The 26,041-nt window shown below is 33.7% G+C and overlaps 1 long non-coding RNA gene across 1 annotated transcript in view; it reads left to right on the top strand.

Moving 5' to 3' along the window:
* LOC116538918 overlaps nucleotides 1-23,121 on the top strand; it is a 145,679-nt gene extending 122,558 nt beyond the window's left edge. The window contains exon 2 of the long non-coding RNA XR_004263846.1: nucleotides 21,796-23,121. This is a non-coding gene — a long non-coding RNA (uncharacterized LOC116538918). The remainder of the gene's footprint in view (nucleotides 1-21,795) is intronic.
* The last annotated feature ends 2,920 nt before the right edge of the window (nucleotides 23,122-26,041 follow it).

Here is a 26,041-nt window from a genome sequence, read left to right as displayed (position 1 = left end):
ATATCCTTGGCAGCTAGATTATTTTATATATTCAGTAAATGTTTGCTGAATGAATGCAGTAAAATCTTTCCACAAATGCCTACATTATAGATTTTTATCAAAATTGAAATGTAAATCCCATTTTTTCTTACAGTCATTTCCCCAAATCCAGCTTTTTAATCTCATTTTTTCAGACATTTCAAGAATTTCTCCCTTTACTATATTAAAATTTCCAGAAAAATGTTACCACAGAGAGGGTTTTTGTTTTGCCTATTTGTGTTATTTTTACATGGCAAATGGATATTTAAATGGCAGGAAAAAGGTAGAAAATCTGTTAAATGTGATAGACAAAAGTATTGATTACGTAGGGACCAAGTTCTATAATGGAAAGAATAAAGACTTTGAAAACAATCTGCCTAGGTCTTTTCTCATAATAGACTTGTGATTCTTCATAAATTTATTTAAACTGTTATATCAGTTACTTGAATGAGATTTGCAATATCTGTTTTGAAGGATAAGGTGAAAATTAAATGCAAAATAAACACGTAAAGTTACTAGTGTTGTGGCTTTTTGGTGCCTGTAGTTCAGTGAGCAGGAGGGAGTGGTGCTCAGCGGCGTCTTCATTTAGCTCAGTGAGTAGGAGGGAGTGCCATAGCTCTTTCACTCTCGTCGTGGCATGATCAGGAGTGTTACAGCTCTTTCACTCACACATTTGGTGAGTTCCTGGTTATTGTTCCATGACCAAGTGGGATAAGGCACACGGACACCACAGAGTAAGGCAAAGTAGAATTTTATTGAGTGACAGAAAGAAAGCTCTCAGCAATGAGAGGAAATCCAATAGTGGGCAGCCATCTGTGAAGCTGAGTTCAGGGTTATTATGGGTTTGAATGGGGGAGTGCATACTGATTTGTCCATGTGTGATGATATGATTTGGCTTGGTGCCCACCCAAATCTCAGCTTGAACTGTAGTTCACATAATCCCCACATGTCTTGCAAGGGACCCAGTTGGAGGTAATTGAATAATTGGGGTAAGTTTTCCCATGCTGTTCTTGTGAGAGTGAATAAGTCTCATGAGAGCTGATGGTTTTATAAAAGGCAGTTTCCCTGCGCTTAATGCTCTCTTGCCTGCCATCAGGTAAGAGGTACCTTTGCTCCTCCTTCGCCTGACATCACTATTTTGAGGCCTCCCCAGCCATGTGGAACTGTGAGTCCATTAAACTTCTTTTTCTTTACAAATTACCCACTCTTGGGTATATGCTTATTAGCTGCATTAAAATGGACTAATACAGGTGATCTCATAAAAAGCACCATTCAATTGGTTAAGAGATATCATTCAGAAGGAACCAATTGAGGAACTGTGGGTAATATAGGGATAGAAGTTCTAACTCCAGTCTTGGTCTCTATCCTGAACTGGCAGCTCAGTTTTCAGGTTTAAAACATTTCTGAAGGTCAGGTTTCACCAGGGACCGTCACTGTCTGCCTGGGAATTTGTCTGTCTTCTGTCACTATTGTTAGCACAGGATTTGAAAAAGAGTATGAATTCAATAATTGCCAGATCTAATATAGATCTTCAGTTCTTTTACTGAAATGCTCATATTTTCTTTATATTTATAAGAAAAAAAATTCAAAAAAACAGGCAAAGGTTAAGAGGAGAAATATTGCAGAAGATGCATTAGTAAATACAGTGATATACTATTCATCGTCTGTAAAACTAAAAATGTAAATTAAAGTAACTTTTGAGGGATAGCTTTGTAGTCATTAAAGTAGCATATTTTTCTCTTTTTCTTTTTTTTTATACACAACTAACTTCAGGATGGTAAATGCAATGTAACAAGATCCATAAGGATATCTATGACCTTTCGCTTGATACATTTCTACTTTATTCTCATAAAATAATTTAATAGAAATAGAAAACTATAAATATTGTTATTCATTGTGGTATTTTACAGAGTTGGAATAATTTAATGGAAACCTACAGAATGTGTAATATTAGAATGTTAATAAGTAATACTGCCATAAATTATCATTTAAGAATATTATTTGATCATTAAAAGTAGCAAGTGAATACCATATCGTCCAACATTGTTCAAATAAAATATAATGTGAGCCATGTATGTAGCATATACATTTTTAGTAATCACATTATAAAATGGAAATAAAACAGGTAAGATTAATTTTAATAATATATTTCATTAACCAATATGTTGAGAATATTATTTCAACATGTAATCAATATAAATGACGTCTATGAGAGGTTCTTTTACTCTTTATTTGTACTTAGTCTGTGAAATTTGGGTATAATTTACACTTATAGCATATTTCAATTTGATCGAAATCACTTTTCCAATCTCAATATCCACATGTAGCAAGCTGCTACCATTTTGGACAGGGCAAGACTGCAGAAAAACATTCATAAGAAATAGTAATATTCCTAAAAACATACACATAATTATTTCAATTGTTTAAAAGAATTGTTCATATATGTTTTAGTGTGCTAGAGTGTAAAATCAAATAGGAGTGTGAGATTATGATCCTTTTTATATAAAGTTATATAGACTTTTTATGTAAGTTTATATATTCATATTTTTATTCATTTCCAACAAAATGTCTTACACTTTAGAATAGGTACTTAATTTGTAAATTACAGCCATTCTTTTTATATGTCTTCATAAAATATGATGGTGAACTTCAATTTGTATTATATTCACATTTTGACCCAGTTTATATGGAATTAAGAAGTCTTTTCAATTTGGAGCTGTTTGGTATTCAAAATAGGCTGAATATTTTCATAGGGAGTAACAAATAAGTGACCTATCTGGATTAAGTCAGTCTGGCAGCCTAATATTTCTAATGGTTGAATAGGCTATATTTGGTTGATCCTATGAGTTAGTAAAATAAGAAAGTATATTCAGAACATTATCCAAAAAAATCTGGCATTTTGCCTTGCACATAGTAGACACAAAATGCATAATTGTTGAATGTAATCAGTTTGAAGCTTTCATCAATTAAATAATAAATGGATTTGTTAAAACGATTTTCTTAGTAGAATTTACTTTTTCTTAACCTATTTCACTATGCTGCCTCATAAATGAAAGAAAGCCATAAACATGAATAACAAGAGTATTAGAACTTTTGACTTTTCTGGAGGCAAACAAAGCTATCTCTCTTTTCGCCATTTCCACCTAAACCATTCTATGTGCATGAAAAGATTTGTGGCTTTCACATATTTATAGTTTTGCTATTTATTAATGATGTTTTAAATTATTTTATTGAACAGTAATATAATTATTCTTCTATTATTATTACATTTCCATATAATTTTAATTTCTTTTCCAATCCAAATTACTAGCTGCTTGTGGTCAGGAGTATTATTTATTATTCTTCACAACCACAAGTAACTTCAGATGATGCTACGCCTTATGAAGTCTTTGAAATGTGTTAACCTCACTTGATTTATAATCACCAAAATAAATATAGCTATAAGTTTTAAAAGTCTAAGCACAAGCATTAAATTTATGTTTGGCTTATAGCTAAGAACGATATAACAATTTTTAGTACTTTTAAATATAATTTAGCTATGAGAAATATTTAATAATAAATATGCATTTCATTAAAGAGGACAAAAGTAGAAAAAGTGGAAATGTGCAAATGATGCAGAGGTGTATCTGTAAATGTTGATGAAATTATTAAAGTATTTCTTTATATCTTTTTAAAACTGTACAGGAAAATTTCTGTTTATTACAGCAGCTGATTTTCAAATGTTCCACGCTTTCATATCAAACCCAACCAATTTTTGGTGATAGCTTATTTCCTCCCCTTTACCTGCTGCAATGATTCAGACCTTTCCATTTTCAGTTTTAGTTTTATTACTATTTTCCTCCACTCCCCTATTCTTCACCAACACTATGCTGCATCATTGTTCAAAAGAATAGTCACAACTGAGTTTACCTAATCTAAAGCAAATTTAGACTGGAAATAAGAGACTACAATTTGGAAGCACTCCCTGGTTTTAGAAATACAGCCCTATGGATTGTATAGTCTATCACCATGAATAGTGTGCTAAAGTCAGAATGTAATTATACATATTTCATAAAATGAGAACTGCTGACACAAAACCCACTAATTGTTTCCAGGTAAAAACGTATTAGTAGAATACGTTTATGACCATAAACATAATATATACTGTTATGTATCTAGTAATTAATTACTTAATGACTAAATATTTATGTTCTTTGTTTCTTATTATGCAATCTCCAATTTTCTCAAGAGCTATCCTAATTTAAGCAAATATTTAAATAGAATCATTTCATTATACTTGTTTTTCATTGTCTTGGGAGCAATGTAATAACATTAGTAGGATGTTTCCGTGTAGAAACGAAACAAGAAAATAATTTTCTTCTAGAAATAAAAAAGTATTTATGGATTATGTCTGAAGGACAACATAAACTGGCTAAGTGATTATAGGTAATATATGGGCATACAAAGTTATAGAAAAATAGATACATGATAAATATTTCTATGCAGATCAATTTTATTATCTTGAATTTACTGGGTTTCTATGCAATTGTTTTAATTGCTGAAACAGGTCTTCGGGTGAAATTTATCAAATATTAAATGCGTTGCAATAGTGATAGCATTTTAAAAGAAGTCTCTAGATCCTATAGCAATGAAGTGTCTATTATACTAGAGCTCGTAATGTAAAGTTTTCCTTAGTAATGACCTGAATGACTTTGCAAATTTTCCCTGTCTGAATCACTGTTAACGATGCTTCAATTATTCTCTCAGAAAATCAACTCTTTATGCCTTAGTATAATATCAAAAATTAAATAGTAGTTCTTTTGAGAAAATAAGGAAGTAGAAAATTTACCAGTTTTATTACTTCTGAATGATATGGCTCCAGATTTTTACCTTCACAGAGTTATATCTTTTGGTTGAGAATATAATTCTAATACCTGATTTGGGTCTAATGTAGTATCTTTATACTTCAATTTCCCCAGAACTGTGGTCTGCGGATTTTCTGAGGATACTGAAACATCTTGAAATATGCCCATTGCTCAATACAGAGTAATTTTTTAAATTTATAATTATAAAATTGCTATACATTTATAATTGCTATAAATTATATATATTATATTGATATTAAATTATATTTATATTTTAAATTAGATTATATATTTAAAATATATTCCCTTAAATATGATTTATTATAAATTATATAAATATAAATTATATATAAATATAAATAACGCAGTTTATATAAATTATATAAATATAAATTATATTTATAAAATGTACAATCTATCATAAGCTTAAAATTTATATTCTTTTTTTTTTGAGAGGGAGTTTCGCTTTTGTTACCCAGGCTGGAGTGCTCACCGCAACCTCCGCCTCCTGGGTTCAGGCAATTCTCCCGCCTCAGCCTCCTGAGTAGCTGGGATTACAGGCACACACCACCATGCCCAGCTAATTTTTTGTATTTTTAGTAGAGACGGAGTTTCACCATGTCGACCAGGATGGTCTCGATCTCTTGACCTCGTGATCCACCTGCCTCGGCCTCCCAAAGTGATGGGATTACAGGCGTGAGCCACCGCGCCGGCCTTTATATTCTTAAAATTTGCAAAATATACGTATTTCCAAGGGCTTGGTAACGGGTCATCTTTTTCTTTCTGTCAACTGTATCTCCCTAAGTGACCTATCCATTCCCTTAACTTGTGCAATCATCTCTAGAGAACAGTCTCCAGGTTTAATGTCTCTTCTTAGCTTCACATTTATTTAACTAAGTGTTTATTTGATTTCTCCAATTGGGTCTCAAAACATAATTATCTTCTCTTCGTTGTGTTGCTCTCCATCCTCCTCCTCCAGTCTTTCTCATATTAATAGATAGTGTCACCTTCACTCTGTGTTTAATCTAGCCTAGGGATTATCATTTATTCTCTTTCTCGCAGCACAAACATCCTAGCCATCAGCAAATTCTGTTAGTTATCTTTTTTCAAAATATATCTCATTTGCTTTGCTACTACTCTTGCCCAAGAAAACTTCCCTCATCTGGAAAAATGCAATCGTCTATTTAATGGTTTGTCTGTTCCTACTTTTTCCCCCTAATTAGCCATTCTTCACACAGCTGCCAATGTGATCTTTTAAAATTCATGTCATATTCTTATGCTGAAAACCCTCCAATGGCTTCTCATTGCACTTTGAATAAAATCAAAACTCCACACCAGTCTATCCATGATGTAGTCACTGCCTCACTCTCCAGTGCCTATCTGTTTTTCCTCACTGATTTTGTTCTAACCACACTCAGATGCTCTACATTCCTGGAAAGCACTAAACTTGTATCCATCCTTAGAGTTTTGCACCTGCTTTCTTTGTTTCTTGGCACTCTCTGCATTCTGATACTCACATGCCTGGCTTTCTCTTTTTATCGAGGTCTCAGCACAAATGACATCTCAGAGAGAATTGCCCTGAGATCTAAATAATTACCTCAGTTCTCTCTATTTTATCTGCTGTATTCTATGATGCTTGGGGGCATAGTACTAATCTCTATCTGAATTTACCTTATTTGTATACTATTTTTCTTTCCTCGAACTATGTACTATATTAAGAACAGTGACTTTTTCTACTCTTTTTATCGCTCTATTCCCACCCACTAGAAGAATAATAGAACATAGTAGGTATTTATATTGGAATAGGAGGATAACACATGAGAGAGAGACAGAGGTTATGGCTAATATAATACTGAAGTGATTTACATGTAATCCACAATCCTCCTAAACTGGGTTTGCATAAATGCTAATTTATAGGATTCTGGGACAAGAAAAGATTATTTGGGCAAATGAGCTTGGAAGATTCTTTAAGAGATTTATTAAGTTCATTAGGCTGTAAAATATTCTTTAAAGTTTTGCATTAAAAATAGCTATTTAATGATATTTAATCAAATGAATCATAAAGTTAGTTGGTCCTTGACATTTTTTCTGCCTTTTAACATATATTAAAACATTTAGAAATGCTTTTCTATATTCACACAATATCCAATTTAGAAAAGAATTAATGTAAGAAGAGAAAAACATAGATTATTATTTTCTTTTAGAGTTGTTTAAAATAAAGCCCAGATAAATAAGACACATATATTTATTTTTGAGAATTTTGGGTAAATTAGAAATAACTATATTGACACAAAATATGCTAAAGAGAAAATATGGTATACAGCAAGTAAGCAATCAAGACTGACAATCCATAAAACAATAACAATAGTAAAAAGAAAAAAAATAATGATACCTTTGAGTAGCTCCAGATATAGAGGAGTAATATTAAGAAATTATTAATAGCAAGTAATGAAGCCAGAAAAGGGATAATAATTATAAAACTCATTTGTTAGAAAGCCTGTGAAAGACTGGGGATAACGTGAACATGAATATTGTGGTTACAGAATAGGAAAGTGATGCAAAACCAGAAGTTTAAAGTTAAGGGAGAGGTAAAGAAGATTAAATGGAGAGTAGTAAATCCATAAATTTATATTTAACGCAATGTGAAGAAATAGATTTTAAAATCTGCTTCTTAAAAAATCTGATTTTCAGATACATAAAGTTTTAGCAATATGGCTGTAGTGCTTTGAACTTTTAGCATTTGACTATACTTTGCTTTAAAGCTTGCATCAAGAGCAAAATGTGCATTTAAAAAATTTGCAATAAATAGAGAATACATTATAACTCCCAAGTGGAAAAAAAAAAGTGTATACTTGGATTCCCATATTTCTGTCTATCTGTTCACAGAATCACTGTTGTATTTTTAAATCTCATTCCTAGAAGCACTACAAATGTCAGATTAATTTAGAAATCCAAAGAGCACCTCTGGGAATGAAATGATAGTAATATAAACAATATTTGGTCAAATATCACTGTATGCCAATGATGCCAAAAAATCGTAGTAACCTGACAGATAGGTAACTATTATTAATGATATGATTGATACTGGTTTCTCCACTGAAAAACTGTTAACTGTTTATACAGTAAAATGAGCCCAGGATTCAGACAGAGTATGTCTCCATTTTGATGTCAATAATAGTGGGTTGACACTTGTACAAATCACAAAGTGTTTCTCAAGCAAATTATTTGAAAGAAAACTCATATGTGATATTTTAACTCATTTAGAAATGAAAATTAAATACTTTAAATTTAAGGAATAGTTTTGGCTACAAAGTTTTAATATTCAGGACAATGTTCATATTCTGGACTATTTTAGATATCTCTTTCTTTCTAGCAGAAACAGATTGGCCTGATTTTAGTGTTTACTGAAGAAATTTTCAAATTTAAATATTTATTCTGCAAGGCAACTAATAAGATAATTACTGTTTTAAATAATTTCCTCCATATGTTCACAATTCCTGGAATTCTGCTCTCTCAGAATAAAAAATTCAGTAATAACAGTTGATGATGAAGAGATAACTTGTACAAAAGATTTGTTGATGTTTGTCATCTAGCATATGCAGGGCCATAGAAATATTATAAACCACACAAAAGCCAGCTTATACATTTTCAGAAAAAAATATCAGCATGGAGTTTAACGATTAATACTTAAAAAAAATAAAAGCATGCCAGTATTAATAGATCTTGGTTTAATTCAGATAGTCATGGAAAACAGGTGTCACTGAAATGTGACTTTTCATTCAGATAAAATGACTACTCTAAATTATTTTTCTTTTTTTTTCAGTCTCAAGTTTTCTTGAGTGCATGAAAACAGTATAGGGAAAACTGTTCATAGAGTACGGATATTTTCAAAAAAAAGCTTTGCAAACAGCTAAACGATGTGCGGTTCAAATTAGTTTCAACAGTTGTTTCTAACAGAAAGTTTTATTAAGCACAATAGTAGTTATATTTCAATGTAGTTCATTAACTCTAAGTAAAACTTTTAGAAGCTAATTTTTCTACAGTAAAATATCAGATAATTGTTGAATATTATTCTGAATAGTTAAAATTTCAACCTTGAAGACTAAAATGATAAGCTTTTAGGGAAATAAAATCATAAATATTTGTGGATCGAAAGTCATGATACAGAATTAAGAAAAGCATGAAATATAAATGTATTTGCAATTGGTTACTATTACATCCCAACAAACTGTATTATTTAACCAGCATAATAATATAACAGCTTGTATATATACACAAACACACATACACATTAAAGTGAAGCTTTACACTTTCTCTTTTTGCTGCTTATCATCAGTTAAATTACAGAAATAGTTCAACCTTTACTGAACAACCTTGTAAGCCAATCTAAGTGTCCTACCATGGTATTGAATTGTGTTGTGAATGGTTTTTCTAAATTTATTTATTTATTTAAATTTTTTTTCTAGGCCTCTCATACTTATTTTCTATTCAGTAACATTTTAAAAACTTTTTTATGTTGGCAATCTAATAAAATTACCACAAAATGTCAAAATTGACACAGAAAGTTAAAATTATTGAAATTAAAAATTGGAAATAGAATAGTATTCCATGGTGAATGTGTACCACGTTTTCTATATCCAGCCTATCATTGATGGGAATTTTGTTTTATTTTATGTTGTTGTGAATAGTGTTGCAATGAATATACACATGCATTTATAATAGAGTAATTTCTATTTCTCAGTAATGGGATTGTGGGGCCAAATGGTATTTCTGTTTTTAGGCCTTTGAGGAATTGCTATACTGTCTTCCTCAATGGCTGAACTAATGTATATTCTCACCAGCAGTGTAAAGTCTTCCTTTTTCTCCACAGTCTCAAAAGCATCTGCAATTTTTGACTTTTTAATAATGACTACTCTGACTGCTGTGAGATGGTATCTTGTTTTTGTTTTGATTTTCATTTTGAGGGTAGGCCATGAAAGGAGGGAGGGGATAAGGAAAAATAACTAATGGGTACTAGCCTTAATACCTGGATAATAAAATAATCTGTTTACAACAATCCTCCATGACACAAGTTTACCTATGTAACAAACCGGTCCATCTACCCTTGAACTTAAAGGTTAAAAAAAAGGATGGCATTCATGTTTTCATTAATTGGAAATGTATGGAACACACAGAATAAATTCTAAGGAAGTTAAATGGAAAAAAAATAACACTTTTCTCTATTGTTATTAACTGAATGCTTACGTTCCCTCAGAATTCATTTAGGTTAGGTTGAAAACCTAACAGGGTGAAATCTTCATGAATGAAATTAGTGCCCTTAGAAATTTCTGAGTGCAGGTCCCTGCTCCTTGTCTTTCCCAATCCTGAACTCTGCCCTTTCCCAGCCCAGCCAGCCTTCCTCACCCCTTCCTGGCTCCCATGGCAGAAATAGCCCTGGCTTGAGTTCCCTTGTCAGCCCCCATGGTCCACACATGCCCCTTGCTTCCTCCATCCCACCGTCCCTAGGATTGGGTGGTGGTAAGGCTTCTACTGAAACTCCCCAGTCCCACCCAGTAGACAAATTGGAGAAGATCCTGGAGAAGCTGTGACTCAGTTCCCACAGTGCAATAAGGCCCAGATGACCAACATTCTTCAGCAGATCAAGAGAGCACATACCACCATGGCAGGCCTGACAATGGAGGGACTTACCAGTTGGTTGCTGCATGTCTAGCAGAACATGAGCAGGTGGCAGCAAGTACTCAGCTACTTGTTCATATCCGGCCCTTGTTCCCTGCTCCACTGGCCCAAATCAGTACCCCAATGTTCTTGCCTTCTGCCCAAGTTTCATATCCTGGAAAGTCTTCACATACTCCAACCAACTGTAAGCTGTGTCTAATGCGCCAGAAACTCATCCAGCCCAGTAAGCTGCATCCAATGGCATGTGCCCATGTATTACACAAGGAGTATATAAAATTCTGGGCCCAGACCAAAACAAATGACACTTGTGCATTTGTCCAACTCTTAAATGATGGCCCTCACTAGGGAGGAAGAAGAGGAGAAACTGATGTGAACAGGAAGCGTGGGTTCAAGATTTCTAAAACTGTACATTTATACAGTGACATATACTCATGTCATGTACATTTTTATTATATAGGTAATGTGCATATGGAAAGTCTGTATTCCAATGTTCACAAATGTAAGTATGAATATTATGCAGAAACTGTCTGTTCCCCTCAACTTGCAATTCCTTTGGGGGATGCAGACTGTAGGAAAGATGATGTTTAGTTTGCCTTTGAAATTATGATATCCCTGTCCAGGGCTGTTTTCAATTACAATATAAAAACCAAAACAAACCAAAATTAAAAAAAAAAAGAAAAAAGAAATTTCAGAGAGCTCTCTAGCATTCTTTCTGTAATATGAGGAGTCAATGAGTTGACAGTCTGTAACTGCACAAAGGCCCAACAACTCTGGCACTCTCAGACTCTCAGCTTCCAGAACTTTGAAAAATACATTTCTTTTGTTTTTAAGACACTGTCTTGTTTTTTGTTATAGCAGACTCCTTAACTTCTGCCTGTAGGTCATTATTTCTGAAAAATATAGTTTGTATTAACTACACAATTTTGTTTAATATCCTTCTTAATTATGCTATTTGGTATTTTGGATAATTTATGATGTGCCTCTATTTTCTGTTTTTTTTGCTATTATATATGTTATTGCAATAAATATTATTATAAATGCTTTTGTTTTTTTTTCTAATTACTTCTTAACTATAAATTCTTCTGAAAACATAATTAAGTTGAACGTTTTCTCTCTCTCCATTTTTTCTTTCCTATTCCAGTTTTACAATTCATTTTCAAATTAATTGCTTATTAAAAGTTTGCATAATATCCATTAGTATGCAATCATGTTTGTTTTTGAGGCTTATAAAAACAGATTTAGGTAATTGACCTTTCTCTAACTACTGCTGTTATTTAAAAGTATAAATAGGACTGGGTAGCCCAATATGTTTCTTTTTCAGGATAGAAAATTGATTTGTTAAAATCTCAAATAGTTTTATATTAGAATTCCTTTAATGAGGAGAAAAATCTTAGATATGAAAATAGTAAATGTTGGTCCTCTCCACAGATGAAATTATTTAAGTGACAGAACATTAAATTATAAACTTTCAATTCTAGATTTTGTGTAAAGTCATGCTTTTCCTTTATTACATAAACAGAGAAAAGAAAATTTATCTATAGTTGGTAGTAGTTGGTAATGCTTTCGTTGGGATGAATATCTGTGGAGAGAAGCATTTCATCACCTTTCCCTTATAACTTTTAACTTGAATTGTTTTTCTTGTAAAATCTCTGTAGTGTCCAAGGACACTTTAACTATAGAAAAGTTCATTTCAACATAACTTAGAATTAAAAAATAAAAGCAACTTTTCTGGCCTACCCCAATTTAGCCCCAGTTTTATGTGGTGGAATGGTTGTTTAGAATGAGGGGATGTAATTTTATGGTATGAAATCCTCAATTGTTTATATTTTTAAAGACTAAAGAAAGAGATTGCAAAGAATGAGCCACTGGCTTTGGAGTTAGAAATATCTGAGCTCAAATTTGTCTGCTACTTTTTAATTTCATAACATTGAGAAAGCTTATTAATATTAAGATTTAATAGAAGTGAATGTTTATATGTGTATATATGTATATACACACATATATAACAACTTAGTGCCAAACTGTTGTTTATTACTTATATAAGTAGGTTTCCATTGTTAAATTGGTGTGTATGTGGGAACGCAAATGTGTGTGGTGTATGTATGTTCATGCACACAATTTAATAGATTTGGAAGCATAGGCATATAGAGTAGCCACTTTATCTGAAGGAAAGAGGTTTTATGTATGTATGTATGTATGTATGTATGTATGTTCGACGGTGTCTCTGCTCTGTTGCCAGGCTGAAGTGCAGTGGCACAATCTCAGCTCATTGCAACCTCCAACTCCCAGATTCAAGTGATTCTCCTGCCTTAGCCTCCCAAGTTGCTGGGATTATAGTCATGCATCACCACACATGGATAATTTTGTATTTTTAGTAAAGGGGGGGTTTAGCCATGTTAGCCAGGCTGGTCTCACACTCCTGACCTCAGGTGATTGATCCGCCTGCCTCAGCCTTCTAAAGTGGTGGCATTACAGGAATGAACCACTGTGCCAGGCCTCTGAAGGAGAGAAGTTATTGATAAGAACTTGAATTTAAATTTTAGATCCACCATCCATTAGCTACATGACCTTGGATAGGTTACTTAATTGTTCTTTTGTTTTATCTACCACCTATTTGTTCTCTCTAGGCCAGCCAGTTAGTGAAATTATTTGAACAAAACTGAGTTTTATTCCTGGAGCAGATTCTTTACCTCTTCCATATCTTTTATGACAGCCTAGCTAACCATCTCATTATGCACATTGCTTGGATGAGGGAAAGGATGTCAAAGAGCAAACTCCTCTCTTTGTCTCTCAGTGTAATTACTAAACATGCATTATATCTTTCTAAAATGTCTTACTTCTATCTATCAATACTGCTGTAACAACAATATGAAGTTTAAAAATTTATGCAATGGTCTGCTTAGAATATGCATCAAACCATTTCTGCAAAGTACTGTGAGAACCAATTCCTAAGAGACATCTGTATTGAATCCAAAATTCCCTGGAGCTATCAGGATTTTTTTGTCTCTTTTTCTTCTTGTTATAATCTTCACTTTGGAAAAATTACATTGAATTCACAATCAGGCTTATTCTACTCTTCCCAACACAATAGTGGAAATGAAATAATATGTATAGCAGAATATTGTCAATTCACAGTTACAGTAATGCTTATGAATATGCCATTTAGATGCCTGACAGATGTTTGCCTATGTAATTGTTTAGATTTATTTTTTCAAATTTTTTTGTGATGTCTCTTAACAGGAAGCCTAGATCTAAAATTTAGCATTGAATAATTTTTTCTAATAAAAACCTGTAAGAAACTAATAATGTCATTGTTATTTCTATTATTTTAAGTATATGTGGTTCTTATATTAGATGCCTGTAAGACAGTCAATCACTCTTTATTACCTTCTAAAGATGAGTCTTTTGCAGTCCTCTTCTACCAACCTCCACTTGATATAGAATTCTTCTTTCTTCAATGAATTTCATGTTCAAACTGTATTATTTACTTCCACATATTTGTTTATAACTTACATAAGTATATTTTTACCATTCAGTTGAGAAAAAGAATTTGGGTTGGAATAGACTGCATCACATTTACCCATTAAAATTAATAGATAAATATGACACAATTTTCAGGAAGAAATTAAAATTGTTGACTAAAAATTGAGTACTATGTTAAATAGAAGTGGTGAAAGTAGGCATCCTTGTCTTGTTCCAGTTCTCCTGAGGAATGCTTTTCCTGTTCAGTATAATGTGGGCTGTGAGTTTGTCGTAGAAGGTTCTTATTACCTTAAATTATCTCCCTTTGATGCCAATTTTGCTGAGGATTTTAACCATAAAGCAATGCTGGATTTTGTCAAATGCTTTCTCTTCATCTATTGAGAAGATCCATATGATTTTTGTTTTTAATTCTGTTGATTTGATGTATCACATTCATTGACTTGTGTTTGTTAAACCATCTCTTTGTATAGGTTACTGATGCTTTCCTCACAGCTCTTAAAATTCTTTCCTTCATCTTGAATTAGATATTTTGATTATTATGATTAATGTCCCAGGTGTTCTTTGAACTTCTTCTATGGAAATGTCTAGATTTCTAGTGAGGACAGGGAAGTTTTCCTTGATTATTTCCTGAAACATGTTTTCCAAACTTTGAGGTGTCTCTTCGTTCTCTGGAACACGAATTAGTTTTAGGGTTGGCCATTTAACATAATCCCAAATTTCTCTGAGGCTTTGTTTATTTGTTTTGATTACTTTTTCTTTTTCTGATTGGAAGCTTTGTCTTTGAGCTCTGAAGTCCTTTCTTCTACTTGTTCTGTTGTGGAATGTTTCCAGTGCATTTTGTATTTCTCTAAGTAGGTCTTTTGTTTCAAGAAGTTGTGATTGTGTTTTCTTTTTATTATTTATTTCCCAGGAGCATTTTTAATCTATACCCTGTATTGTTTTTTGAATTCATTTTTATTGTTCTTTGCCTTTCTCTGTTATCTCCTTGAATGGCTTAATAATTAACCTTCTGAATTCTTTATCTGGCCATTCAGAGACTTACTCTTGATTTGGATCAATTGTTGGGGAGACAGTGTATTCTTTTCGGGTGTCATAGAATCCTGTTTTGTCATATTACTAGAATTACTTTTCTGATTTCTTCTCATTTGGATAAACTATTTCAGTGAAATGGTCTGGAACTCAAGATCTGCTGTTCAGATTCTTTTGTACCAAGGAGTGACTCCTCAATGTGCTGCTCTCCTCCTTCTCCTAATTACATGGTTTAGCTCTGTGTCCCCACCCAAATTTCATCTCAAAATATAATCCCAATGTGTCAAGGGAGGGACCTGGTGGGAGGTGATTTGATCATAAGGCAGTCTCCCCCATGTTGTCCTCATGATAGTGTGGGGTTCTCATAAGCTGTGATGGTTCTAAAGTGGCAGTTTCTGCTGCATTCTCACTCTCTTTCACCACCATTTAAGAAGTGCGTTCCTTTCACTTCACCTTCTGCCATGATTATAAGTTTCCTGAGGCCTCCACAGCCATGTGGAACTGTGAGTCAGTTAAACCTCTTGTTCTCACAAATTACCCAGTCCTTGGTAGTATTCTTATGCCTGTACTAATACAGAAAATTGGTACCAGGAGTGGGGCATTGCTATAAAGACAGCCTGAAACTGTGGAAGCAACTTTGGAACTGGGTAATGGGCAGAAGTTGAAACAGTTTGGAGTGCTCAGAAAAAGACAGAAAGATATGGGAACATTTGGAGATTCCTAGAGACTTGTTGAATGATTTTTGACCAAATGCTGATAATAATGTGGTCTCAGATGGAAATAAAGAACTTATTGAGAGGTGAAACAAAGGGATAGGTGGATCTGGTCTAAGATGCCCTTTAGGTAGGGTTTCTCATGGCCACCATAGGGAGTGAGATGGTGGTTAAAAAGCCTCACCCATGCCGTGGCAGTTGGTGAGGCTGGTCCCGCTCCCAGAGTACCTCTCTCAGAACTTGCCTCAGGCTGTAAGCTTCTCCACTGAGAATGCAAGCATGGCTTTCAGAACATGCTCCTCTCCATCTGCCCACACTGTCATTGGTAGCTTCTGTGCTCATATGTGCAGTAGTCCCCATTCATCCCCCACACTCTGCTCAGATAATTAGTGCCCAGTAAAAATTATTATAAATTTCAGTTGAAATTTATGATAATAAGAAGAGTCCTGCCAGGGAGAATAAAATGCTCATTTTACTCAAGGGCATGTGAAAGTGAAAGTGTTGGATAAAGGATGAAAATATTTGATAGTATGATGCAACCTGAAGGAAATTGAATGATAAAGAAAATGTGACTTTCTTCTGTCTCTATTTATCTTCATTGGTTGTTCCTCTGTGGTTTACCTTGTCCTACAATTGTAAAGGGAGATTGATTCTTACCACTCTCAGATTCATTCTCTCCTGTGCCATTAGGACTTCGAAAGGCAGGATTTGCTGTCCTTGACAGATATACTATTGTCATTCTTATCTGGTCCTTTCAACAGCTTTTTCTAAAGTTCATAGTCTCTAAATCTGTAGCTTCCTTTTGTTTCCTCTTTGCAATAAGTTACTGAAAAAAGTCTTTTTTTCCCCTCTCTTCTTTCTCATTGTTTTCTTCCTTGCTTCATTAACCTCCACTCAGTCTGATATTTTGTGCAGTTGTGCACTACTAACGCTTTGGACTGACATATGTCTCTTTTCTGTCACACTTCATGGATGTTTCATTGCTGGAAAAAATACTTTCTCCTGATTGCTTATCCTTGGCTATTCACACCACCTTGGTTAGTGTTAGTAAATACTTTTGGAATATCTCTTAGGATAACATTAAAAAATAATTTTCAGATAAAAGGGCACTTTTTGTCTTGGTTACTCTCCTGAGGTGGACTTTCTCATTTGTTATTTAACATTTGCTTGAGAGCTAGCTGCAAGCTTTACCTGTGGGACTATCACCAGCTAGTGGTTTTGTGTTCAATGGCTAGGCCCCTTGCTTTCAAGTTTCTGAGTTGCAGAAAGTTCTCAACGGGTAGTCAAGCTATTACTGCTGTTGTATTTTAGTTTGTAGAATATTTTATGTTCTGTATATTATTTATTTCTTATGGAATAACTATGTAATTCTACTTATCTTTGCTGTATTTGTAGAGTAGCTTTAAAAATCTCTTCACAACTACAACTGAATTAGTGATTAAAATAATTCATTCATCAAAACATTTACATAAACTCTCTCTGTACATTCCAAATTACCATGTCATCTTAAAATTATATAATCTTTTTAATCTCATAACTATTTTTTTTAACAAAAATTTGATATTCCTAGTTTTAACATTGAGTAACGTGAATATTTTTAAAATTCACTGCCTCAAACAATACTACCTTGTCTTCATTTCTTTGGGAAACTGTAACAAAATACCATAGACTGGTTAGCTTGTAAACAACAACAAAAAATTTTGTTTGTCATGGTTTGGAAATCTGGGAAGTCTAAGGTGTTGGCAGATTCAGGTTCCGAAGAGGGTTCTTATCCTCATTTTTACATGGATCTTATTACTGTGTCCCCACATGTCTGCATTTAAAACTTATGGGAAGGCCTGGAGATGGTCCAAATACATTTGGACCATAGTACAGCTTATTATCTTATCTAGAAATCATTTAGAAATAATTTAAGGAAAAAGGGTTGCTTTTTCAAAGGCAAAAAACAAAACTATATCACAGACCTAGGAATGTGTTGCAAAAATTGTTTTTTTCTCTTCTCAGTTGGGCCCAGTGGTTGATGGTCTGCAAATTGAAGGACAATATACATATTGACAGGAGAGAAGACAGTGTTGATTTATGTGCTTATGAAGGAACTCCAATAATGAACAAAGTCATAGAATAGCTGGAATTAAATGTTTCTATATATCAACTTAATGAAAGGAAAGTTTTTAGGGCTTCAATGAGAGAGCATGAGAGATTCTGTTGTGTTGTTTAATGGTAACAGAAATGAATTATCTTCTTGGCAGCTGAATTTGCAGCAAAATTCCTTTGGGAAAGGTTAATAACAGTTATACTTTGGGGAACTTAAACTTTATCAGATAAGTTCTGGTAAAATTTCTTCTGCATCTTCTGTAGTTCAAATATTTTTACTTTAAAATAAATGTTATGCCAACTTTGGAAGTCAAAGAGGACCCCACAAACAGTAGAGCTAGAAAATTGTACCTTAAAAATCTTCAAATTACATTTTAAACTTGTGTATGAAATATCTGTACCATTATGAAGCTTTTTAAAGAAATTGCCTCCGTTACATGGTTCTTATTTTTAAATTCAGTAGGTTAAGGCAATCAAACAGTATTTAGTGAGGCATGGCTTATAAAGCAAAATATAATTTGCTTATATTTATTTTAATTTTAAACATATAAATGTGTATATACTTGGTTTAAAATTTATACTGAAAATAGTTTAGACTTTGAAATAAATAAATTAAGATGTTTTTGAGATTTCTATAAAAATTAGTTAAGAAATCATCATCTGCTATGTTTCGGCATCACAGAACATATCAGCTGAGTGCTTCTTAACTAAGGGTTGTGTTTATAAACCTGTAACTTCATTCAGTAATTGTCATCTAAAGTAAATTAATAATACTCTTCCCAGTGTAGATCAGTGTTTAGCATAAGGTACACACATGTATGTTTGTTAAAAAAGTAGAAAAATAAATGCTTTTTCAACTGGAACTGTCATGGTTATGTATTTACAGCATAGAAAGAAAAAATAAATTTTAAATCATTAGAGATAATTTCCTTATGAACTCTTACGATGATAATACATGGCTTTTTTTTGTAATAGTCCTGTTTTATACTTATTGTCCTATTGTAACTATTCATATCCCTGTTCACTATCAAAGTGTCCCAGTTTGGGCAGTAAATTACATGGTTCTTCTGCTTATTTTTCACATGGGATATACAAAGTGTCCATGTGTATGGTAAAGAATAGAAAATTGCTTCAGTTGCTTCACTATTTTTATTTCTATTCAGGTTCCTGATCTATACGATTTGAAATCCCCAAACTATGGATTTTTTTACATAAATATGATGGTTTTCTACCTCAAAATATTACTTTGGTTTCAAAAATCTAATGCCAGAGCTTTATATAATAAATTAATTTGAGTCGAGGGACTCAAAGCCTACTAAAATTATATATGGCATGTATGCTTATTTCTGAGTTACTAGTAATGCAGCTTTTTATTGTTGGGGTTAAGGCTTTTGGCTCCCTAAAGGTTCACTAAAAACACTGACTTGAGGCAAATTAATTAATAATAGAAAGGCATAGAAATTTATTTACTGTGTATACAAGGGAGCATTCAGAATGAAGACCCAACTTCCCAATGGAGTACAGAAGCTTATATGTTATCTTGAAATTATAGAAAAATTGAGGTTGCAGAAAGACAGGTTATGTATGGGATGGGGAGAAGAAGAACTCTGTTGAAGGGTAATAAACGGTTACTAGGGAAAATGATAGATCTGGGAACATAAATTAATCTGTAAATAGTTCTCTTTGAAATTTAAATGATCCTTGGAGATAATCGTTACCTCACAAAAAGGCCTGTTCATGTGTGGATATATCATTGGTCTTACAGAGAAGGAAGAAAACTGAAATGTTTCCTGTGATTTAAGCCAATATTTACCTTCTCCTCTGTCTAAAATAGTTTTCAGGAATCTAATTTCACTAAATTGTTATATAAATACCCTATCATTCACTTTCAACAAAGCTATTCTTTATACGAAATTAACGCAGTGTTCTTTTTGGAAACCTAACGTTTAGAAAAATCCAAAAGATGATCTAACTATTACATAAAGCTGAAACACTTAAATCTATCTATTGCTTAAAGCCGAAATGCTTACTTTTTAGCAAACATTTACTTTGTTAACTCTTTCTGAGAGTGCAAAAGTTTCCTTTGAAAATGAGACATAAAATTAAGAAATGCAAAGAAAGCTTTACGACCAGAAATGTCTTAGAGATTATCTTGTTCAATATGGTTTTTATTTTTTTCATACAAGTAAACTGAGGGAGAATATGAAATCAGTAAGCAATAGAGGATATTGTGAGAAAACTTTTTACTGTACATTTTTAAGTTTTAACACCTTGATCAGCAATTATTTTTAGATGGAGCTTAGTATAAAGTCGTTTATATACCATGCATTTTTAATGTTGAAATCTTATTGCTCATGGTTCTGAATTGAACCCAAAATGCCTCAGATGCAATTTGCCAGTAAATATTTTATTTTAAAAGGTATCCTTTATAGAGAACAGATTATTGTGAACACAATGTAGCCAATCTTTTTAAAACAGTTTATTATCTCAAACTTTTGAAAAAATAATAATAATGATAATTGATAACAATATCAACAACATACCCATATTAACACATTTCATCAAATATCCCTGTGAGGTCGATACTTTCATTAGCCTATATTCATTAACATATGAGTAAGCTGTGGTATCTGAACTCAGTGATCCTGGCTCACAAAACTGGCTGCTCACCAGGAGCGGTGGCGCGTGCCTGGAGTCCCAGCTACTCGGGAGGCTGAGATTAAAGGATCTCTTGAGTCCAGGAGTTCTGGGCTGTAGTGCGCTATGCCGATCGGGTGTCCGCACTAAGTTCGGCATCAATATGGTGATCTCCCTGGAGTGGGGGACCACCAGGTTGCCTAAGGAGGGGTGAACCGCCCCAGGTCGGAAACGGAGCAGGTCAAAACTCCTGTGCTGATCAGTAGTGGGATCGCGCCTGTGAATAGCCACTGCACTCCAGCCTGGGCAACACAGGGAGACCCTGTCTCTTAAAAAAACTAAACAAAACAAAACAAAATTGCCTTATCAACCACTACATTCTTTTCTAGAGCAAACATATTATCATCACCGAAACTGCTGTTTAAAACCTTTGAATACACATTTAAACCATTTTCATACATATTTACTGGAAACTTATATGAACTAAATACTATTTTACCACATTTCTTGTTTTGGCCATGAAATAAAACAGTGAAAAATTATTAGGTGTAACCTAGTGAGCAAGTGGAAAATCGGGTGCTTTAGTCCTTCTCTTAATCAGCATGTGAGTAATAAAGCTTGCTCTTTAATATGAAGAGGATGATCTTGATCCACTGTCAAAGAACATGTATGTGGGGCTGCTTTTGCTGTTAATAAACGGTTACATAAGCTATACTTAACATTTTTAGGAAAAAGTGCAATGGCACAGAAGTTAGGAGACCTTGGGTTTAATATCTGCTCTGTAAGTGGTTATTTGGCTTTAGCCAAGTTATTTAACTCTATGAGAATCATTTTCCTCTTCTTTAAAGTGAAAAGATAGAAGTTTTGACCTAGACCAGCTTATAGATTCTTTATAGGTCTATTCTAACATTCTATGAATCTATGATCTAATCCTCATTAGTGGTGTGCTATTAGTACTAATCAGGACCAAATGAAATATATTAAGTTGTATTTTGCATGTGATAGGTGTTGCCAGATTTTAGATTCCTACTTTTAATTTCTATTTTGAGATTCTCTTCTACCTTTTCTATGCTTTTTTAGAATGCTTTGCTCTTAGAAAAGAACAAAACACGTGGATTGGATTGAAATTGTTCAATAATTTTAAAATTATGTAACAAATTAGATTATAAAGATTAAACCTCATTAATAAGAATAAACTAAATGTTTAAATGTTAGAAACAAATGTCAAATTGGCCAGTCTAACAGTTCTCTATCTGAACTGGAAAGAGACATAAATATATTCCTATACTTTATCCACGTAGGAAAGTTATGTAACATGTCAAGAGTGAAGAATGAGTTTGGAAAAAATGCTCTTCATGGGATCCTTTTACTGTGAACCTTGAACGGTGTGCTTGAGTTGTGGAAACGGGCTGAAACAATTGGAAAACACTGACTTGGTAGGAGGTAAGGAAGGTATCTGCAATTGCTGAAGTAAAATGAACTTTTCTGCAGAGAAAAGCAGCTTAGTTACAACCCTCAAAGCTCAGACGTCAATCTGTCCCCAAGCAGGACAAGTGTGGGTGATATATGGAAAGGCTATTTTAAAATCTGCTTGAGCTTGCCAATCTGGAGATTTGCCCAGGAAAGAGAGCCTTGGAAAAATCAAGATGCAAACAAGCAAATTTTATCCAATTTATGCAGAACTTGAGAGTCACAGAAACTAATTGGACAGAATCCCATTACTAAGATTTTAGCATTAATAATTACTATGACAGATAGTTATTTTAACTTTCTTTTCTCTCATGCCTGTTACAATGACTTAATATGTATGTGTATTTGTTTTGTGCAATATCATGATGGAAAAAATACTGTCCAAACATGTCCTTATAAAGCTAATTCTGTTCTTTTGGATCGATCTGAATCTTAATCATTTTTTGAATATGGCTATGCTGTCAAATAGAAGTGGTAGGGATAGTTTTTTCTAAAGTCAGAGTATTTTATTTTGAATGCATAAGAAAAATCACAAAAGCCAAGTGCTACTTTCCTTTAAAAGAAAGGTTTGTTTAACATCTTGAATTATGCAAAATATTTAAGTGACATTAAATAATAATGAATATTTTCTGCAATATCAAAAGAATATTTTTGTCAGTAAAGTGATGCAAATATATTGAGTGAAACACTCTGTATTAACAAGCCTATTAATGCTTATTGGCTATGTGTGTTAATGTCTTTAGCAGACATCATTTGAATCAGTATGACTTATTCTACATGAGGTATTTTTAATGAAAATGCATCACACAGACAAACTAAACCATTTCCAGGAATATTGTAACAGCTTCAAAATAAGATGCTATGGTGTTAAAGGGAAGCATATGATTTTGGTGTTAGTGCCAGAGAGCTATAGTTTTAATGTGTTGAATCACTACGAGTGATGACATGAATGATTAGATTTTGTAATAGCAACTTAATTTGAAAAGAGATTCTCGGATTCAGGGACTTACCTAAAATTTCTCAATGGAGTGATAAAGAATGTTGCATTCTTTAAACAAATGCTTCATGGTATAAGAATTATTTTTATAAGCAATAAGATAGATTTGAATTGATGAAATTACTCCAGATGGAGTGTAAGTAATATTTCATTCCTGCAAGAAACATTTTACATATTGTTATTGAGATGGTCATCCTAGAGATATTTATTTAAGATGCTAAATTCTGGCATCTCAAACTGCAGTGCTATTTGATGACAGGTAGATCAACAAGATGAGGTTATATTTATTAACAGGTGAGAAATTAAAATATAGTGAAATGCAGAGCCACCAAACTAGGATAAAATTGGCCAGTACTGTTTTGGAATATATTAGTATTGATGCATTCACTTTAAAAGATCAGCATTAACACGATCAGCCCAATCGTCATAGATCACTGTTGATAACTAGATGGCAATTATTACAGCACATCATCAATAAAGTTATTATTTTAAACTATGTGGTGATGTGGCTTGGAATAAATTCTAACTACTTATAAGAAATTGAAAGAAGCAACATTCAAGTTATAAGTGATGTTTAATAAAAGGCCTCACAAAAAATGCTAGAAAGTAAGCTCTTTTACTAGGCATCTTTTAACCATCACTAAGCTTAATACAGTGTATACTTTATTCTTTTCAGAATGAGTAGCATAGGGCATAATTTTCTTTTAAATCAATCATATTTTCAAAATTTCGCAGTTAGGGATTGATTTGCTGTGAAAGTTATGTTATTTTCTTTTAGTAGCTCTGGTTCAAACTGTAATGGAATAATTGTGTAATTGGTTGTTTAATGGCTGTCATTCAGCAACGACTATTCCCATGATTAAAAGTTCTGCGGGCCGGGCGCGGTGGCTCACGCCTGTAATCCCAGCACTGTGGGAGGCCGAGGCAGGTGGATCACGAGGTCAAGAGATCGAGACCATCCTGGTCAACATGGTGAAACCCTGTCTCTACTAAAACTACAAAAAATTAGCTGGGCATGGTGGCGCGTGCCTGTAATCCCAGCTACTCAGGAGGCTGAGGCAGGAGAATTGCTTGAACCCAGGAGGCGGAGGTTGCGGTGAGCCGAGATCGCGCCATTGCACTCTAGCCTGGGTAACAAGGGTGAAACTCTGTCTCAAAAAAAAAAAAAAAAAAAAAGTTCTGTGAAGACAGGAATGGTGAATGCCATGTGAACCACAGCACCAGCATCTCCCTCCGTGATAGACAGTCCCTCAATAAGGAATTGCTTATTAATTAAATAAATGCATAGGTCCATAGCTAGTAACTGGGAAGAAAGGGAATTCAAACCAAACTGCTGACTTCATGTGCAGAGACTAATTTGAAACATGGCAGGAACAAGCATCAAATTCTTGGATATGTTTCTCAGTGAACTCAAACATTACTATTGAATAAACTATGTGTGAAATGAGTAGCTTGACCAAATCAGTCAGTCATTCTTGTGGCATGATTTCATGGTTTGCTATTTATGGAAATGCCTTTAGGTTACAGTTTATACAACCTATGATTCTAGACAGTTCATGGCTAGGGCCACTGATTTAATTCTCAGAGGAAAAATTAGGTTTTCCAGGAAAGGCTTCTTTTCCCCCCACAGTTTGTAACCTCAACTCTAGATAGAAATGCCTGTCTTGTTCTAAATGAAAAATCTTGGACAAAATATGAGCAGACATTAGGGTTTCCCATTTCAAAATCTGAATCATGAGTTAACCAATTGAGTCACTGTTAAGAAATTATTTTAAAGATGAAATCCACTTTTGGTTTGAAATTACAGTGTATTAATAGCAACCAAGTGATATACATTTTATCCCTTTTATTTCTGAAAATTTCCATCAGATAAATGTTAGCAATCCAATTTGCAGAAAATGAGACAGAGATAGAATTCAGATCAAAGTCTTCCAAATTTAAACACTTAATCAAGTGATTACAGTAAAATAAAGATAGTAATACATATACAGATCACCCTTGAACAACACAGGTTTCAATTACATAGGTCCACTTATACTCAGAGTTTTTTTCCACCAAGCAAATAAAACCTCTGTGGGATGCAAACCCACCTATGTGTAGGGCCAACTTTTAGCATATGTATATTCCACAGGGTGGACTCTGGGATTTGAGTATGCACCAATTTTGTGTTTATGCAGCATCCTGAAACCAATCCCACAACTATATCGACATATGAGTGCACTATTGTTCATAGTAATTTCTAGATATTAGACATGAGCAAAAGTTAACGTATTAATGTAATTTGTAACCTAAAAATATTGTATATAACACAGGTTATTGTTAGGGTCATTTAATCCAGGCTCCAGAGCCCTATGACTAGAGAAAAACACCTTGAGTTGGCAGAAAATTCCACGAGCATAAAAAACAAACAAACCTAAATTATCCCTGCCGCAGATTTATAAGAACTCTTTTTTTTTTCTTAATATTACAGTGGCCCAGGGCTCATGCCATGGTCCTCTTTTCTTCTTTCTTTTTTTTCCCCCCCCATTTATTTATGTTATTGCATTTTAGGTTTTGGGATGCATGTGAAGAACTTGCAAGATTGTTGCATAGGTACACACGTGGCAGTGTGATTTGCTGCCTTCCTCCCCATCACCTACATCTGGCATCTCTCCCCTTGCTATCTCTCCCCAGCTCCCCACCCCCCACCATCCCTCCCTATTTCCACCCAACTGACCCCAGTGTGTAGTGCTCCCCTCCCTGTGTCCATGTGTTCTCATTGTTCAACACCCGCCTATGAGTGAGAACATGCGGTGTTTGATCTGCTCTTCTGTCAGTTTGCTGAGAATGACGGTTTCCAGGTTCACCCATGTCCCAGAACTCTTAAGAAATATATGAGACTTTACTTTTATGATTCTGAGTTATTGAGTCTTTAAATGTCATAATCATTTCAAAATACAACCGTGACTATTAATATATTAACTAACATAGTGTAGGTGGAACTCCCTAGGCCTTTCGGGAGTCTTGGAGAAGCATTCTTATTATGTGTTGAAGGAGAGGAAGAGCCAGGTGAGGACTAGCCTCCTTAGAGCTTTATTTAA

Source organism: Sapajus apella, unplaced genomic scaffold (assembly GCF_009761245.1).
Source record: "Sapajus apella isolate SASKATOON/1434 unplaced genomic scaffold, GSC_monkey_1.0 scaffold4, whole genome shotgun sequence".
Lineage (NCBI taxonomy): Eukaryota > Metazoa > Chordata > Mammalia > Primates > Cebidae > Sapajus > Sapajus apella.
Note: the sequence above shows the minus strand (reverse complement) of the source record. Positions and strands in the feature narration are given on the sequence as shown.